Below are 20,713 nucleotides of genomic sequence, written 5' to 3'. Positions count from 1 at the left end.
ATCTAAGGCAGAATGGTTATAATTCATCAAAACATATTATATAACTAACTACCTTGTGTGTATTTTCCAATTCATACTTCATTATTATTTTCCAATACATAAGGGCTTTAAGATGGAAACAAAGTTACTTCTGAGTGTGCCCCTTTCAATGTAATTTTTGGATAATCCATCTCGTTTATAAATATCTTTAAAAGAAAGCACAATATAAATAAATGATATGATAATGAGCTCCTGTTTATAGATAAAGGGAAAAAAAGAGCAGAAAAGAAAATGAAAGCACTTGAAAGAACCAGTTTTCATCTTACATCCACCATAAACATCTGGAATGAACTAAGTAGGACTCAATGACATGTGAAAATTAAAATAACTTGGCTAAAATATTAATCTAAATTGACATTTTAAGATGAAGATTTAGAGAAAGTTAGAAGAAATTTCACCCTCTGATTCCCATGCAGTTTCAGCCCCTTACTTGACCCCTGTTTCTTCTGTTCATCTTTGAATTTAACATAATCTTGTTAAGCATGTGCCAGTCTTTCAAATCTAATACTATGGAACTGTTAAAAAGTTGGTTGCTAATCTTGTTATAGTTATGGGGGATGAATTTTATATTAGATGGTCAAGAATAATTTCAAAACTGTACAGAAACTTCTATCTCAACATCTTTACTATATATAAAGCTATTTCACAATTCTCCAATTATAGATACCCTTAGAGAATATTTAATTTAATATCATATAATTGATATTCAGAAATCTCATTATCTAATACTTATCCATAAATCTAGAATGACTTTCATAACAATATGAACTATGAACATATATGAAAGTGATCATCTACTCAACATTTTGATTTATGACACATTTTCTAATGTATTATTGTTAAATATTTTCATATATACTATATAGTATACACATTGCTTATGCAAACATTTGTTGCGTGTCTACTACTCACTCTCTACTATAGTGGGTGCTGAAAAAATTAATAAAAGCACTTTTCTACACTCAAGAAATTTACATTTTAGTAGAGGAAGACAAATGCATCAACAAGTAAACACAATGACTGAACTGAAACTGAGCTGTGTTGCAGTGCCCAGGGGAAACGCAGGAGGGGCCAATCAATTCTGAGGCAAGTGGAGAGTTCAAGGGTAGGAATAATTAAAGAGGGCAACACCTAAGCTGGGTCTTAGAAGATAAAAATATGTTTACCAGGTGGACAGGCAAGAGGGGAAGAGGATTTCAAACATAAGCAGCTGCCTGGGAAAAGACTTGAATCAGACAGCATGGCAAGTTTGGGTAACCACAAGTAGCTGGTTCATGTGGAAGGGCACGGAGTCAGAGGACAGGGAGAAAGTGTGATACAGGATGAAGCTGAAGAAGTAGGGTAGGCATGGGCATATCATAGATAATCTTAATTGCTTTCCCCTGCCCCATATGTGCTGAATCCCACAAGTCAGCAAGAACAACACGCCTCTCACTTTCCAGATCCACCTAATTTATCTCTGAAGTTCCGAGCCCTGCCTGGTTCTGTGACATTCCACACAGTCCCAGAGGCAGGCATGCAGTGGTTCAGTAACACTCACGGTGTGGCACTGAGAGGTGGGTAAGCAGCCATGGAGATTAGGAGGAAGAAGTGCCTAAAACGTAGGAACTGAGGAGAGGCAAGAGAAATTCACAAAGAACATGGCACTTGGATTTAGCCATAACAGATAAATCATAAAGAGTCTTGCAGGATATCACTGACAACTGTTCGTATTAGGAAAAAGACCATGAAAGGATAGGATAAATTTGAAGAATTATAGCCGTACTGCAGAAGGGAAGTGAGATAAAGCTAAAAAGGTGGAAAGTTTTCAATGAAAAATGGCACAGATTCCAGATTATGTATAAGATCTAAGAAAATTCTGCTGGCCTGGAATTTGCACAAATACAATCTACTTTTTGGTTCACCTAATGTCTGTGATCCATTCCACAAACACTGCCCACTGTAAGCCAGGTAATGTGCTCTAAGTATGCAGAGATGAATAAAATATAGTTCCTGCTTTTGAGAAAATCATAAACTAGTAGAAATCAGATTTAAATGAGACTTCTTATAGCATTTATCTCATTTTATCCTCCCCACACGTGAAGCAGAGAAGACAAATGTTACCCCACTTTTCTTTCTTTTTAACTGAAGAGAATCACGGAAAGATGTATTAAGAAATGTATTTACAGTTCCAACTAAGTCAGTAGCAGAGCTGTTTTCTAGGCCAGTTCTCAACTGTGGTGTCACTATCCGGTGCTAGCACCATCAGCTGTGAATGAAAATTTGTTGCTGATCATGAAGTACCAGAGCTCCATCTATAACAATATAAAGTATCCAACCTACAGACAAGCACATGTGTTTAAAGAGGAGCATATAAGAATGTCAGTTTAGTTCAGTCGCTCCATTGTGTCTGACTCTCTGTAACCCCATGGACATATAAGAATGTCACTTCAGTGTATATCACTAAAAGAACAATCTGAATAACCATTTAGGAATGAATGAGTAAATTAATGTACAGCAATGTGGTTTTTTAAGTCAAATAAGATATCCAAATAATTATATGCAAAGGCCTATTAAGACATTACTGGATGAAAAAAGATGCAAACTGCCCTTTGTGTTTAAAAAAAAAAAAAAAGACACCAAAAAAAGTTTTATTTCTTTTTTATTTTTTTTATTAAAAAAAAAAGTTTTAAACAGATATTTTTATGTGAATGCACTGGTAATGCTCTGAAAGGATACACACTAATTATTTTGACTGGGGAAAGGAACACATAGACAGAAGGTGGTCCAAGGAGATTTAGTCATCTCTGTTATGTTTTCATTTTTTATAAGAATATATATTCATGTATTTTTGTATAATTAAGCATAAGCAACACAGACTAGAGCAGAGTATTTTCCCTATAAAAGTATTTCCTATATATTTTCTATGTATTTCCCTATAACACTACTTGTATTCTGATATGGGGGGTCAGAGAGTAGGAGGAGCACAGAAAGAATTATTTGAAAGTACCAGAACTGAGCCAATTCAATGTCCTTTCAAATAACTCTAAGCCTATGCTATCAATGCTGAAATTGTTACTGATATACTTAATAACTGCAGCAATGCTCAACCATCAGGAGTCTTGACAGACGAGACTTAAATGTCCACACATACAGTGGGCAAGGGCACTCTCCTCTGAGCTCACAGCACGATCACTGTGACTCACCACGGATCACGTTCTGTGCGCAACAGTGTTAACCTGTATCATTCCAGTTCTCACACCATTCCTGTAAGGAGTAAGTGAGAAAATACAGGTAAAATTCTTCACACATGATGCCTGATCAAATAAGAGTAAGTGCTGGCCTTCATAGGTATTGCTACTGCCTAATCTCTAACTTTTTCAAGTTTCAGCCCTCACTCTATTGCAGTCAGCTTTTCAAAAAACTCACTGACTTAAGTGCGAGAATGCTAAGAAATAAATCTGCAATGGATTCTCATCACCTACTAAACTAAATCCAAACAAACCCCTTCATCATACATTTGAAAGCATGTGTGGCATAGCTCCACCATCCATCATATCCTTCTATACCCTACTATTCTGCAGGCATACTGGACTGTTTACAACTTTTAGAACATATTATATACTTTGACTTCTACAACTTAGGAATACTCTTGTCTTTCTTGCTAAAGATTTCTATCTACTCTTCAAGGCTCAGTAGAAATATTACTTTCTCTACAAAGTTGATTCTCTCCAGTTTTTTCTACCTCTATTATACTTTTTTATGGTATTACTTGTCCATAAGCCCACTGAAAACAAGGTTAATTTATTTCTACATCCCTAGTGCACCTAATAAAGTGTTTTATATATAATTTACATTCAATGATGTAGAAGACTTTCACCTTTACTCTTAGCCCCAGTGATAACTAGTAAGACTTCAAATTCAGAAGCAATTCTCTCTTATCTCCCCTTCAATTCATCTACCAGTGGTAAGGACCCTAGTAACTCTGGCAGTAGCTCTCTTTCCTGCCCTAACTCAACACTCAGTGAGATATAACTGTTTCAATGCTAAACAAATGAAGTGGCACAGAATCAGTGACCTAATGCTGACAAGACTGGCTGACATTAAATTTATTATGTATTAACACTGGAGGAAGGCATACAAAGCATAAGCTAGGATATCAGAATCATCTTTTAAAATCACAACTGGGATATAAAATTCCTTTGTTCAATTTTGGCTAATCTCTAACATATCTGAACTGAACTTTAAAACCAAAAGATATGTACGGTCATCTACCCTTTAGCAAATAAAGTCACCTTTTATGGATTAACTTTTCCTAAATCTATACAAATTAGTAAAAGTGATAAATGTCCTTAAAAGCTAACTTAGCCCTCTAAACATTCACAAGTAGTTTTTTCCTCAGTTAAAATCTAAGGTAGTAAGAAACCTTAATTTTTAGTTTTGCTGTTACCTTCCATGAAACTCCAACTACTGATGACTTTCTCGTCTGGTTTCTTTTGGGCAATCAAGTAAAAATATAGCAAATACTAGTTATATACTTACATTTAAAATAGAATTAAATTGTTCAGGTAAAACTATTACATAATACATTACTTGATTCTGTCCAGGAATTTTCTTTCAATTTCCCCACTCCCACTCCCACCCCCCGCCCCATTTTTGAAGACCATATTAACTCTTTATGTGAAGGCACGCACAGTGTAGATTAGTTGAGGACCTCAGGACAGAGAACTGTTTCCTTTATTTAATTCTCTAAATTACTTGTACCATATGTGAACTTCTTAAAGGAAGATAGTTTGGTTGTTTCTGTACTTCTCAACGAAGACCAGAGTACTTTTTGTACATTTTTACAGGGCTTAACTCAATAGCATTTCCAATTAATTTTTCTTTAATGGTTTTTCCATTAGTCTGCTGTTACAAACAAGTCAAATTAGAAATAGTCAGGCAAAAGGTACGTTAAAGTCAATACTAGTTGCATGTCACCGAGTGGTTAGGGATGTTACCAAACTGTGAACAAGATGACCAAAGTTTTGAAAGTAAAGTTTTGGTTATTATAGATTTCATAGTAAGGTAGTTACATGGCTAAGCTTGACTGGTGCCATGGACTTTAGCATACCTGGAAATAGAAAAATTCAAATGGTAGCTGTTCTTGATTGGCCCATTGCCATTTTTGCAGCTTACAAATTTTTAATTAAGTAACTGCAGTGAGCTCATCTCTACTGGATACTTCTTTTCCAGGGCAGGTCCAGGAACTGGGTCTGGAGCCTTGAAAGCAGAAGAGAAACTAGAGTAAACTAGAGGTAGGCAGAACAAGAAACGAGACCAGATGACATTGTGAGCTAATGGCAGGGAGGGGGTCCCCCGTGTCTCACATAGGAAATACTCTTAAATGGAAAAGACTCTCTTAAATTACAAGTTACCAAAAGATGCTATTTGCATTATTTAAGTCATTGTCTTAATCTACCCAACTCCACTCTAAACTCCCAATTCTAGAAACTAAACCAGTAGCCTTTATGAAATCTCTACTGGCTTTCAGCAACAGACTGTCCAATATGGGACCAGCGTATATAGAATGAGAAAACCAACAGTAAGTTCATTTTCATTAATAAGACTGGAATTGTAAAGTTCTCATTTTTACGTCACTTTACTCTTCTCTTTTGCTATCTTATTTCCAATTACCTTCTGTTTCCCTAAATTCCTACAATCAGTTCTCAGACTTTTCTTAAGAAATGCTTTGGATACATCTAAGCAGTGAAATAAAGTTCCAATTTTTAAAAATAGTTGGTAATTCTTAAAGAGGGACGCAAAGAACAGCTCATAAGATGTGGTTCTTAACCACACTAGAAATTCTTTTTTCCATTACCAAAATAGAGTCAATGATTTTTTTTTTTTTTTGTTAGGTCCACATTATTAACACACACACAAAAAAACTTGCAAGTTCAAAGGTTACAGAAATGGCAGGCTATTAAAAATGTTAAGACTGTTGTACTAATTAGATACTAGGGCCTAGAAGTGATGTTCTTATGCTTGGCAAGCTGATAATTTTAGGAGTGTCTAAGAAAGAAGAGAATCAATCCCACAGTAGTCAAAATAAACTGAATCCTCTGCTGCTGTCCAATGATGGCAGATGGTGAGGACTGTAACAGGACAAAAATGAGTGAAGACAAGGATGCAAAGAACTTAACTCCCTGCATTTCTAGTAACTAGGACACAACAAAGCAAAATAGAATCAAAGTAGTTTTTAAGGACAAGGTCAATTTTCCACCTTTTGTAATGGCATGCTGTAGATGAAAATATTCTGGTAGAGAAAGATCTAGGTTCCAAATCTGGTTCCTGTACAAACTAAAACTCTGCAGAAGTTTCTGTTCTATTAAATGGGACACCATCCCCTACCTCACTGGACTGTCATGAGAATTAGCACCGAACAACCTGGCAGACAGTAGGTATTCAGCACAGACTTCTATATGCTCAGTTGTGTCCAACTCTTTGTGACCCCATGGGCTAGAGCCTGCTAGGGTCCTCGGTCTGTGGGATTCTCCAGGCCAGAATACTGGAGTGAGTTGTCATTTCCTACTCCAGGGGATTGACCCGACCCAGGGATCGAACCCACACTCTATCATCTCCTGCAATGGCAGGCGGGTTCTGCACCACTGTGCCACCTGGGAAGCTTTGCTCTAAACATCTGAGTATACTTAAGCTTTCATTTTCATAAAATGCTGAAACGACAGCTGCGTAACAAGCTTTAGCTTTAAATAACTCAATTGCATCACATCCTAAGACAGAGAACCTGATTTATCAACATTGATCCCAGAACAAGGCAGATGTGAGAGAGCTCAATTCTGAGAACTGATGATAAATAAAAATACAGCAATTTACACTCAGGATAAAGAGAATTAACGGTGAACAAGTAGACATGCAATTCTTCCTCATCCAAGTAAAGTAGAAAATACTTTTGTCAACACACCTCTAGTCAAACCAAAACATTATAGAACTGGGATACAGTGTCTTTTAAAAAACAAAAGGAATCAATATATGATCTAACTTGGTCTTTAAGTCAGGAAATGCTTTAAGGGCATAGAAAAGCCTTACATTTGAGCAATAATTTTCCTCTTACTGATAGAACAGTGGGTTCCACATGAAATTATTATTTACCAAATATGGTTCAGAGATCAGATTACACCTTCCCTGGCATTACCAAGTAATAGAGCAAGTATCACAAGCCACAAGGAATTCTAAAAAGAAAAAAAAAATTCTTTTCTTAAAGTTTACTTGAAATGTGTTCACTATTACAACTTTATTTCAAAGAGGTTTTAAAAGTTAACATGGAAAGAATCTTACTCAAAATAGACTGCGATTTACTTAGAGATTGATAAGATTAAGTAAGTTTTGCCAGAAGGCATAATAAAGAGTATTTAAGATTGAGGATTCCCATTCATTAACCCATATGGATAAACTTTCAGTTTACAGACCATCTAAAAAGAAAGAAACACTTCTCTAGATAAACCATTAATTTTTGGGGGTTTTTATTTTATAACCAGATTATCACGTTGAAATCTCATTACTCACATAATGTTTCAGTTGATTCTTTTGGATTTCCCAGATATAAACTGTCATTTACAAATAAATGTGCCTCCTCCCTTCCAATAATTACACCTCTTATTTTGTTTTTGGTCTAATTATATTGGCCAGCATTCTCAAGACAATGTTATGTAACAGTAATGCCAGCCAGACCTTTTTTGATTCATGAGCTTTTAAAAGGAATTTAGTATTTCACTAAACACTAAAATAGAAATTCTAGTATTTCAACATTTCTAGTAACAAAATGTTGGCTTCTGGTCTGAGATATATAAAATCTTATATATCTATGTTCACTCATTTTTTTTTTCACTAAGGATTCTTATTAGAAAATAAATGTTGATTTCCCTTCTTTCTATATCCCTCAGGATATTCACATGTCCCATCACCTAATATGACTTAATTTTATTTATTCCTAACAGGAATACCACTCATTTGTAGTATTCTGTTAATGTAATGCTAGATTTCACTTGATTTTATTATGTATTTTTTGCATCAAATTATGTGAGACTGGTGTGTAATCTTTTATGCTTTTATTTTATGTTATCTTGGTTTTGTAAAAAGAATATGGAAGCTTATTTTTTTCCCTCTATGTTCTGAAATACATAATTATCTGGTGCTTTTCATAAGGAAGAGTCTCACTACCAGTTAAGACCAGCATTTTCATTTGTGGCTCCAGATCCTATCCCTTTTTTTCCTGTTTCTTTGAGAAAACCAACACCTTTTCTTTTCAATCTCTCACTTCAACCTATGAATACGTTTAAGTCTTAACCATCTTAAACATACATCATGCACAAATTCATACCACAAAAATTTTCTTTACCAGCTAAGTCTTGTTCAGTGAGTATTCATTTACAAAGCCACTTATTAAAATCGCTCCTCTATCCAAGGCACCGAGAATGGACTGCAGCTCCTGCTTTCTACCTGCCCCTAATCCAGCAAGGAAGACAAGCAGGCAAACAAAAGTCTGCAACAACAATGCAAGGAATAAACAAGTATGCCAGGCCACCTCTCTCTTAACATCTGTGCCTTTCCAAACTTCTCCACTGAGCAATAATGCTCTGCCTCAACTTTACTTTAACCTGCCCTCAAGTTTCCTCCCTTGGTAACAGTTTCATTCAAATCACCAAATTCAATAACCTCTTCAGGATCCTTACCTATCATTTTATAATAACTTTGCTGCTTGATTCATGTATTTTTAAAAATAAATCCAATCGCATCTTCAAATGTACTCAGTTAAATTTTGCTTTTTAAAAGAAAGTTAGTTCACAGAATATTTTAAGTTTTATTGCGTGTGTGTGTGCTAAGTCGCTTCAGTCATGTCCGACTCTGTGATCTGTAGCCGCCAGCTTCCTCTGTCCAAGGGATTCTCCAGGCAATACTGGAGTGGGTTGCATGCCTTCTTCCAAGGGATCTTCCTGACCCAGGGATCAAACCTGCATCTTTTATTCAAATTCTCCTAGTGACTTGTGTGAGTTGAACTTTATGTTTTTCTTCTATTAAATAAGGATGTTGGACTAAACCTCTAAGGCCCTCTCAACATTGAATTCTATGATTCTGATTGTTAATTTTCATCAGACAGAACAGAAAGCAACTACTTAAAGAAGCCTCTCCCTGGATTAGTACTGTAAGTGTAGATAAGATACCAAAGGAAGATGTGAAAGAAGAAATGTCATAGTTTGTACTTAAATCCTTTTGACAAATATTAAGAAACACTGAAACAAGGAACCTTGGAAACTAGAAGAATGTGCAGTGTTGACCAGAAAAGTTTCCAAGAAGAGCATTATCAGAAAGCATTCAAGTTAGTATTTAATTAATGAGTCAAGTTAATAAACTATAGAGGAAGGAGCCCTGGACCCGAAGTTAGAAAGCCACAAATACATTTCTGGCTCTAACTCTGCTGCTTATTGGAGTTTCGATGATCAGTAAATTACTTAATTTTTCTGAACCTTGCAAAGGAGAGTAATAAGTACCTGGCCTTACTTGGTGGTTTTTCATAGGAATCAAATGATATGGTAAATTAGGTGGCACTAGTGGTAAAGAACCTGCCTGACAACAGAGAAGACATAAGAGATGCAGGTTTGATCCCTGGGTCAGGAAGATCCCTTGGAAGAAGGCATGCAACCCACTCCAGTATTGCCTGGAGAATCCCTTGGACAGAGGAAGCTGGCGGCTACAGATCACAGAGTTGGACACGACTGAAGCGACTTAGCACACACACACGCAATAAAACTTAAAATATTCTGTGAACTAACTTTCTTTTAAAAAGCAAAATTTAACTGAGTACATTTGAAGATGTGATTGGATTTATTTTTAAAAATACATGAATCAAGCAGCAAAGTTATTATAAAATGATAGGTAAGGATCCTGAAGAGGTTATTGAATTTGGTGATTTGAATGAAACTGATAACAGCATATTTATATATAGTAAACAGAAAGCAACTAAACAAAGTTCAAGAGTAATTATTGGACCCTGTTTCATTTTTGTTAAAGATACTTGTCCATATTTCTAGTATGACAATACTAATGTATGAGTCCATTCACCAAAGTTTCTTTTTTTTAAAGTCACAGAATGGCAATAAAGTTAAAGCCTATTCAATTTCACAAACTCATGCATTAGTCATCTATCTTCCAGATGTTTAAAGGGGACCTGGGAACCAAAATCATACCACCATCTAGCCTAATGCTTCCCACCTAGGTCGATAACCACAACCTTCTCTACAAGGCAGGAACAGGTACCACTAGACTGTCTGCTGAACACGGCCTAAAACAGCGCCTGGTATGTGGTAAGCACTGAAAACATGTCAGTTACCACTGCTTCTCCAGCAATTACTACTTCTGAATATATTCATATGATTATAAAAACAGCCATACTAATGATTCAGCCATACACACAGGCATCCTATTAGAGGACCCCCTACCTTACTCCACTCCTTTCAGTCTATCAGCCAGGTTTTTTTAGCGAGAGAGCCACCATCCTAGTTATACAGGAATACCTTTCCAACCACTCTCAAGCTAGAAGTACTTTAATATTTTAGCACCAGAGTCTACAGACTCTGAAAATTAAGAGCTTATTTTAAAAGGAAATTTTCCACTGCAACACTTCTAAACTACTAAGCTTGTTTACCCATGATATGTCAAACTTTGTTGGGGGTGTTACAAAATATACAATGCTGTATAAGTGTATATTTTATGATTCATAAATTTAAAAAGGCAAGAACTTAAGAAACTGGAACAGACACATAATAAGAGGGTAAAGATAGTGACTGTAGTATTATATTCGAACTTCTGTTCACTTTTAAAGTTTAGTTTATCTATAACTGTAAGCTAAGAAGAGGCTCTCTTTTCTCCAACCTGATGAAATTTTAAAAATTTACTCAGTACAGAGTAAATACACAATTTCGTTAAAATAACAAAAACAAATGAAAAATATACTAGGTTCCTCCCCTGTTTATCACTTCAATTACAACTTCTCAGTGTGGTTTTCAAGGCCTTCTCCAGTTTGGTTCCACTGGAACTGGTACCTTGGACCCCCGCTTGGCAGGGAGAAAGCTACATATTGCCTCTCAGAATGACTTGAAATACATAAAACACAGTACATAGGATTACAAAGAAGGCCAGCTTTATTTTAAATGAGTAAAATAAAATCAATGACCACAAAGAAAATCAATTATATTGAAAATTACCAAGTGTTTTTCAGAACCCATATTTTTGATATATTTATGTATCAGCTTCTTTACTAACACCCAACATGTAAATTCCAGTGGAGTCTAATAACAACTATAGTTTTAATGTAGTAATTTGCATAAACTATATTCCGAGACAGCCAAAACAGTAAAGATAATATTTGTGCTTTTTCTATGACTAATAAAATCATAGCACTGGTAATACTACTGTGCTTTACTGATTAAAATCATAAGAGAAAGAAAGGTTAAATGTTAGTTACAGGTTATTGTTAGTAACAATATAAAGAGCTTTTTTTCCCCATCTAAATGCAGGGACTCCTCTAAATTCTGTCCTCAGATCCTCTTCAGGGTTTTGGAGTCTAGAGTAAAATCCTATTAAATCTAGTTACTTTTACTTCCCACTAGTCCCCACACTCAGAGAAATCTGGACTTTGTCTAAACATCTTCAACCTTGTTTTCATTCCTGACTACACTACTGCTCTATCTTAGGATGTCATTTCTCCACCAAATGCTTGTCAAAATCTTAACTACCTCTTCAAAAGCAATTCATGTTCCATCTCCTTTTTGCATTATTTTTCCAGTGCTTCAGCCCACATGGATCCCTCCTTTTTCTAGAACTCCTAATGCACCTGTGGATCAGTGCTTCATGACCGAAAATGTAATTATTCTCCTAGAGCTCCATTTCTGTGTCTCTTCATCTAAAGCGTAAGATCCCTGGGGACATGGGTGACATACTTGTATATAGCGGCACTGCCTATATGTAATACAGGCCCATAGAATGTATTCAGTAAAGAAACTATTCTCAATAAGGGCTTCCCTGGTGGCTTAGATGGTAAAGAATCTGCCTGTAATGTGGGAAACCCAGGATCGATCCCTGGATTGGGAAGATCCCCTGGAGAAGGGAATGGCAGCCCACTCCCATACTCTTGCCTGGAGAATCCCATGGATAAAGGAGCCTGGTGGGCTATAATCCATGGGGTCCCCAAGAGTCAGACACAACTGAGTGACTAACGTACTCATTCTCTATAAACCAAGTAGTAGAAGATTGTTTCTTTCAAAAGTTTAAGGACCAGAAAATGCATCAAGAGGACTGAAAATTCTACTAAGCAGCAAAAACAGACTCATAAAGGAAGTTTAACATTAATAACTCAACCCAATTAGAACCTAGATAGTCATATTATATTAAAAATTCAGAAACTTATTTACTAGGCAGTGATGAATTCCAAGTAATAAATCAGGGGAAGAGTGCTAAAGTAGGCATAAAACAATGATTCATTCAAAAAAATACTAAGCATCTACTATATGCTAGGCACAAATCCAGATTCACAGATTCAATGGTAAAAAACAACCAAAAAAAAAGAGATCCTCAAACAAGAATTTACTTTTAGATCGTAGACTAGAATCAGGGACTCCTGATTCTCATTCTGAAACCCTGGAACAAAAAGGAGAACAGGAGGTAAAGTGAGGGTGGAGAAATGTTCTCAGAAGGCAGTAAGTCCTATAAAACATTATAAAGAAATAGATTTGGAGCTATTTATCATCTTCATAGTATATATAAAAATAGCATTAAAAGCTCTATATACATAAAGTCTACATGGAAACAGATTTGTGGATAAGTTTCAATTGTCTTATTTAGAATATTTATTGCCCAGTAATACTAGATGAATGAGGTATTACTCTACTCATTGTAGATTAATTGTGATTAATCTTTTAATCACAAACACTTCATAAAGTTTTATTTTTCTTCAAAGAGGCCAGCCAAGTCACCCCATTTACTTTATATAAAAATAAAAAAAATTATCTATGAATATCCCAGAAGTGGGGTGGGTGATAGTAGTAATGGTGGTAAATATTACTCTAAGTAATCTTTTTGGAAGGTTCCAAAAGAGGAGGGCAATGGGAATGTGGGTAGGAAACAAAAGACTGCTCTCCACATATTTCAGTCTCTAGTGCTGATTATGACCAAATAGAAATTACCTTTCTTAAAGGGAAGTTCTTAGACTAATAGCAATGGAATTCAGTGAGTGAGTGAGGGGGGAGGATGAGTGGGTGGGACTGGAACAAATAAACTAATAGTCTGACAGTGCCATGCTACTAAAGTATCTTGTCCAAAACTCAACCCTCTGCCTCCCACACAATAATATATCTATATGTTACTTACTAATAGTACAGGACTGATTCTGAAGCTAGAAATCTCAAGGGCTTCAATTCTTTTCCTCACCATATACAATCAGTGGCAAAGTTCTACTGATTACTCCCACAAGTGCTTCTTGCATTAATTCCCCTTTCTATTCCCACAACACCCTTGTTCAGGTCCCTGTTATCTGGACAATTGAAGCAACACAGTAATCTCTTATCTGATAGCTTACTCTACTCTTAGGTCTTCTAAGCTATATTTCAGAGTGGCAACAAGATTTCCAGTTCCTGAAACACTGCTGGATCATGTCATTTTCCTTCCTAAGAGAGGTAAGAGATTTTGCAGAATTAGACTGCACTGCATTTCAGTAGAAGGTGATGACATTGACCTAGGGAATAATGCAAAAGAGGTTGGACAGGAAGAGAGGAGACATAAAAACCAAGAACTTACAACAAAGGAGTTAGAAAAGTTAGATAAAATGCAAGAAGGAACTGAACCAAGAAAGTCAAATGAAAAGAGGTGTAACAATAAAGTTTTAGTTTATTATTTTTATAACAAAGTTTACAATTTTGTAACAATGAGTAAGATTAAACATTTATGTGCTAAGCACTAGGTCAAATGATTTATAATGCATTTGCTCATTTAATGTTCTCAAGAATCCTCAGCTGACTATATACTGGTCTCTCCCAGAGAAAATAAGGATTATTTTATACAGCCTCCCTGTCTTTCCATGACAATGCCTAAAACAGAGCACTAAACAATTTATACTTACTACATTGGTGTCAACAATATCAGAGGAAAGCCATTTTTCCGATAAACTTCATTAATGTTTCATGGACTAGCACAATATATACATGTATATACAGATACATACCTGGTTTTCCAGGTCGCTGGACAGGCCCTGGTGGCTCAGACAGTAAAGAGTCTGGCTGCAATGTGGGACACCTGGGTTTGATCCCTGGGTGGGGAAGATCCCCTAGAGAAGGAAACGGCAACCCACTCCAGTATTCTTGCCTGGAGAATCCCACGGACAGAGGAGCCTGGTGGTTTGCAGTCCACAGTGTTGCAAAGAGTTGGACATGACTGAGCAACTTCACTTTCTTTCTTCTTTTCCCAGGTGGCTCAGAGGTAAAGAATCAGCCTGCCAATGCAGGAGATGTGAGTTTGATCACTGAGTTGGGAAGATCCCTTGGAGGAGGAAATGGCTACCCACTCCAGTATTCTTGCCTGGCCAATATCATGGACAGAGGAGCCTGCAGGTTGCAGTCCATGGGTCACAAAGAGTCAGACATGACTGAGCAACTGAGCATGCATGCACAGATATATACATACACGTACATAAACATACACATACAAAAAACACACACTAGAGATTTGGAAATAAAATACTATGGCTTTCAAAAATAACTGTTCTCCAGGGCTTAAATATGAATTGGAACAGTAAAGACTCATGGTATTTTTGTCTTATAAAGCTCACAGGAGAAAAGGTATATGAAAATGTTTTTTAAAGTATGTATACTCATTACTGAAAAGAAACCTGGCTTATACCTCTACCATCAACCTGGAAATGAGGGGGGAGTAGGTAAAAGGAAGATGAAAGTTACTTTCTTTTAAAATGTGTATAGGAAATTTCCAATGAGATACTACTATAGACTAAACTCTAAGCCCAACCTACTATTTACAATGTGTGCTCCACTGCATACAAGAAGTCTAGGCCAGGTTTAGATTTTGTAAAAATCCACTGTGTGTGTGTGTATGCACTCAGTTGTGTCCAACTCTTTGCGACCCCATGGACTGCAGCCCACCAGGCTCCATGTGTCCATGGGATCCTCCAGGCAGGAATATTGGAGTTGGCTGCCATTTCATTTCCTCCTCCAGGGGATCTTCATGATCCAGGGATTGAAACCACATCTCTTGTGTTTCCTTCATTGGCAGGGGAATTCTTTAAAACCACTATCACTATGAAAAAAGAACAAATAACAAGACGCAAAATATGTGCCTCACTGACCTTGGGTTAGTAATGTGCTATGTTTGGGTATACTTTTCCAGGGTATAATGTTTGTTTGAAAGCATTAGGGCACTACTCAGCAAAGACTTTCGACCATAATTTATACTGTGGAATCTCAAAAACACACTTTCAAAAGCAAGTAAATCTAATAGCTTTAAACTTTAGTAGTGTGTTTGTTCACTCATTCATTCATAAATATTTACATAGAGCTTACTGTACTAAGGCATTGTACTTAATGCTGTAAAACCTTAATCAGTGGGAGAAACTGAAAAATAAACAGAATATTATAATGTCATATGGCAAACCCTGCAACAGGGGAAATAATGTGCTAGAGATATTTATATTATAAATAAGAAAAGATCATTAATTAGCTACAACAGAAAATGTCATGCCACTTAAAAAGCATTTTCCAGAATACCTTAATATGAAGAAAACATATCTGAATGGAACTCAGAGGGTATCTTTTTATCAAGTTTGTAAACAGAGGCTCACCCTTTCCCTTTACCAATTTAATTCTGGCTCTAAGTCAGAAGTCTTAAAAAAGTAAAAAAGTCTCTCCTTGCTATCTATTTTGCATTCTCGTTTTTAATTTTTATTTTTGATCTGTCTCTCTGGCTACCTGTTTTTTCTACAAAAGAAATGTTGCCTCAGAAAGCCTCTCAGCCACTTAATAATAGTATCAAAACTTGTCTACAATATGCATAAACTTTTTACTTTGTTTACAAAGATTTAGGACAAAGCTCTCAAAATTAGTAAGGCACATGTGTCTATACTACTATTATAGCCATCTACTTATCAAATAAGCATGATTAAATACACATTACAATACATACATATCTCCCAAATTGTCTCCCAATCACATAATTTCTGGTGCATTTAATGTGAGATAAGGCAACAGTGTTAATAAACAAAACAATCCAAATTTTCACAAAGTTTTTCATGTGCTAGGAGAATCATGTTTTTTGCTAATAAACCTAAATAACAGTATAGTAAAAAGAAAAAGGCTACAGGTAAAATTTTTAATAAATATCATTGTAATTTCTCATATATCAACTCAATTGATGACTCTAATTTCTATTTCTAGCCTGAATTTCTTGCTTGAATTCCATTTTGAATTTCAAGTTACTCACTTGATAGGTCCAGTTAAATGTCTAGTAGGCCTTTCGAAGTTAACATGCCCCAACAAAAATCCTCTTGATTGTCCAGCCCAACTTGTTACTTCACTGTCTTCCCCAATTCAGTCAACAGCAACTCCATACTTTCAAATGCTTGGGCCAAAAATCTTTGAGTACTCCTTGACTGCTCTTTTATGCCTCAGATCCAATTCATCAACACATCCTGCCTGCCACTCAGGGTTTGTAACATATCCAAAATCTGCCCTCTTCATACCGTTTCCTGTTGTTACTGTGGTCCAAGCCACTATCAGCTCTCACTTAGATAACTGCAATAATTTCCAATATGGCTTCTCTGTTGACATGTCTGCCCTGCCCTTAGAGTTTATTCCACAAAGAGCTGCCACAGTATATCTTTAAAAAGGGAAGTTACCATCAGTTAACAGTTTAAATAAGAAAAACCATATGACCGTATCAATTGACATAGAAAAACCACTTGAGAAATTTCAATACCCAGTCATGATAAAAACTCAAATAAGGAAAAGACAGGCACCTACAAAAAACCTACAGCTAACATGTACTTAATGGTGACAGACTTAATGCCTTCCCCTAAGATCAGGAATAAGACTAGCATGTCTAATCTCCCCATGCCTACTAAACATAGTACTGAAAGTATTTATCAGAGCAGTAAGGTCAGAAAAGGAAATAAAAGTCACTGGAAAAGAAGAAACGTAACTGTCGCATTCACAGATACATTAGAAAACTCACACAAAAAAATTACTAGAATTTATTAGTTTAGCAAAGTCTCAGGATATAGGATCTACTCACAGAAGTCAACCACATTGTTATAAATTACAATAAACAACTAGAAACCAATATTTAAAACACAGTATCATTTATGACTGCTCCAAAAAAAAAAGAAAAAGGGCCTAGGTACAAATCTAGCAAAACATATATAAAATGTGGGTGTGTTAGAAACTATAAAATGCTGATCAAAGAAATCAGACAATCTATAAATATAAGGAGAGATAAACTGTGTTTATGATTGAAAGACTTAACAAAATGAAAATATCAATTTTCCCTAAATACATCTAAGAGTTTAATGAAATTCCTACCAAAATTCCAGCTTTTTAAAAAAACAGATCCTAAATTTTACATGGAAAGGAAATGGAATGGTTAAAAACAATTCTGAAAAAGAAGAATTAGGGAAATTTCACTACCTGGTTTTAGGACTTACCATACAGCTACAGTTATCAAGAAAATGAGATACGAGTCCAGGGGTAAACACAAACACCAATGGGTCAGAACAGAGAGTCTAGAAGTAGACCATCAGAGCACAGCCATCTGATTCTTGACAAATGTGCAAAACTAATTCAATGGAGGAAGGGTAATTTTTTTTCAATAAGTGGTATTGCAACAGCTGATCATTTCACAGACAAAAAATGAAATTCAATCTAAACTTTATACCTTTATGTGAAAATTAAGTAAAAACAGATCACAGATTTACATATGCAAGACATAAAGCTTTTCAGAAAACTTTTAGAAGAAAACCGGAGAAAATCCTTGGAACCTAAAGTTAAGAAGATATTAGACTTGATAACAAAAGAACAATTCATAAAAGGCAAAAGATAAATTAGATTTCATAATTTCTTTTTCTCCGCAAAAGCCTCCATTAAGAAGATGAAACGATAAGCTACAGACCAGGAGAAAATATTTGCAAATCACATATTTGACAAAGTGCTTCTATTCAGAATATATAAAGAACTCATTAAACTCAACAAGAAGAAAACAATCACATTAGAACATAAGCAAAGACCTGAAGAGACACTTCACAGTGGATATACCGACATCAAACAAGCACATGCAAATACATTCAACACCATTAGCCATTAGGGAAATACAAACTAATGTTACAAGGAGACATCACTACATATCTATTAGAATGGCTGAAATAAAAAATATCCTGACAGTATCAAATGCTGACAAAGATGCAGAGAAACTGTATCTCTTACACACTGATGGTAGGAGTGTAAAATGGTTCAGCCATTCTGGAAAAGTGGCAGTTTCTTATAGAGTTAAATATATATTTATCATACAACCCAGCAACTGTACTCCAGGGGACTTATCCTAGAGAGGAAAACGTATTTTACCTGCAAAACTGTTCACAGCAGCTTTGTGTTTATAGCCCCAAACTAGAAACACAAAAGTCCTTCAGTCAATGACTGAATTAATTGTGGTACACCATACAATGGTACCCTTCCAACTTCCTCCCTGGAGAAGGGAATGGCAACCCACTCCAGTATTCTTGCCCGAAGAATCCCATGGACAGAGGAGCCTGGTGGGCTAAAGTCCATGGGGGTCTCAAAGAGTCGGACATGACTGAGCGACTAAAACACACACTCACATTTTAATTCTTGTAATTAAAATGGAACGAACCACTGATACAAGAAACAACTAGAATGGATCTCAAGGGTATAATGCTGAGGGGAAAAAAGCCAATCTCAAAAGATCACATAATGTATGATTCCACTTTTATAACACTCTCCAAGTGACAAAATTACAGTGATGGAGAACAGATCAGTGGTTAAGGCTGGGTAGCACAGAGGAGTTTCTTTGTGATGATGGAACAGATCTAGTTCTGTATCCTGACTGTGAGGGTTACATGAATTTACCTACATGAAAATAATATAGAATCACACACACATAGCCACTAACAAATCATATTTTAACAAGTGAGAGGAGGGGAAAAGGCAAATATGTTTTAAAACCCTTCAGTAGCTTCTAAGCTCATCCTAAATACTAAAATCCCTACTACAATCTAAAGGCACTACATGAAAAGCACATACTCACCAGGATCTCATCTATACTTCTCCCTTTCTCAACTCCAACCACACTGGTCTTCATGCTCTTAGAACATGGCAGGCATGCTCCCACCTCTCTATTTAGAAAGTTTTCTCTTTATTACTTCACTCAGATACCTGCTCAAATGTCATCTAATCAGAGAAGACTTCCCAGTTGTTACCACTCCCCCCCCCCACACATAAAGTGATGTCTTCTTCTTCTCTCTCTCTCTATAGGAGCCATACAACCATAAACAGAACTCAAATATCTTCCTCACCTGCTAGTGCCCCTGGCATGTTCTTTTATCAATGATTGACAGGCATTACACTTTTGCACCCAGGTACTCAAGCCGGGGCGTGTGAGATTCTTACCTTACTTCACACTCAGTATTCTCAAATTCATCACCCACTCTTCTCCTTAATTACAGCCTTAACTCATCACTTCATCAATTCTCAAATAAATGGTTATAAAGCTACCTCTTCCACCCCACCCCCAGCTCCTAAATATTCTCTATTCTAGAGCCAGAGAAATCTTTCTAGGATGTTAATTTAAACATTCCATCATTTATGGGATGAAGTCAAATCTATTTTATAGAGTATACAAGTATTTTCATGCTCTTTCTCATTTTCTACCTCACTTCCGATTAACCCACCACTGGTACCTAATACACTGTACTGAGTAGGTGTGTCCTCTCCTACCTCCATCCTTTATGCATGTTGTTCTGACTGAAATGGCCTTGCTTCTCCCAAATTCTCCTCTTCCTTGCCTATCTGGCACACAGATTGTGTCACCTTTCCTATGAAGAATTCCCTCTCATATCTTTCCTTCCCTCACAGGGTTGAACACTCCCTTCTGTAGATCACTAAAGTGTTTTACATTTATCCTGGTCACTGCATTTGCTAGGCAACCCACTCCAGTACTCTTGCCTGGAAAATCCCATGGATGGAAGAGCCCAGTAAGCTACAGTCCATGGGGTCGCAAAGAGTCGGACACGACTGAGCGACTTCACTTCACTATACTAGTTTGAATACCTGTCCCTTGAGGGCAAGGACATATCTTACTCATCTTTCCAATCTCATCACCTAGCAAAGTACCTGGCACACAAGCAGGACTCAAAACTAATTCACAACTCCTGGATAGGTGAATTAGGTTGACTAGTAGACCAGTCTTGACTCACAGTGAAAGGATGAATCAGCCAGGACTTCTTGGGTTAGTCAGCTACTGTGCACAGGTGTATCATAGAAGGCATATGAAGCAAACTCCATGGAGTTTCTTTCTATTCTTTTGGTCATGTATTACCCTACAGAAGTACTGATTCCGCAGTTTGGTTAGGCTAAGA

At 36.3% G+C, this 20,713-nt stretch overlaps 1 protein-coding gene across 3 annotated transcripts in view; it reads right to left on the bottom strand.

Annotated features, from left to right (window-relative positions):
- Nucleotides 1-20,713, bottom strand: part of TAB2 (TGF-beta activated kinase 1 (MAP3K7) binding protein 2) — an 82,056-nt gene that overhangs the window by 52,814 nt on the left and 8,529 nt on the right. Inside the window, exons 1-2 of one of the 3 annotated variants that reach the window (XM_043456803.1) lie at nt 14,288-14,407; nt 5,132-5,280 (exon numbers count right to left, since the gene is read on the bottom strand). The exons of 1 other annotated variant lie outside the window; for it this stretch is intronic. The gene's annotated coding sequence lies outside the window, so the exon portion shown is untranslated. Of the gene's footprint in view, nt 1-5,131; nt 5,281-14,287; nt 14,408-20,713 lie in introns of those variants that run through there. One more of the 3 variants, XM_043456800.1, reaches the window with a different exon arrangement.

This window comes from Cervus canadensis, chromosome 33 (assembly GCF_019320065.1).
Source record: "Cervus canadensis isolate Bull #8, Minnesota chromosome 33, ASM1932006v1, whole genome shotgun sequence".
Taxonomy (NCBI): Eukaryota; Metazoa; Chordata; class Mammalia; order Artiodactyla; family Cervidae; genus Cervus; species Cervus canadensis.
The sequence above is the reverse complement of the archived record's forward strand: the minus strand, read 5'-3'. Positions and strand labels throughout refer to the sequence as shown.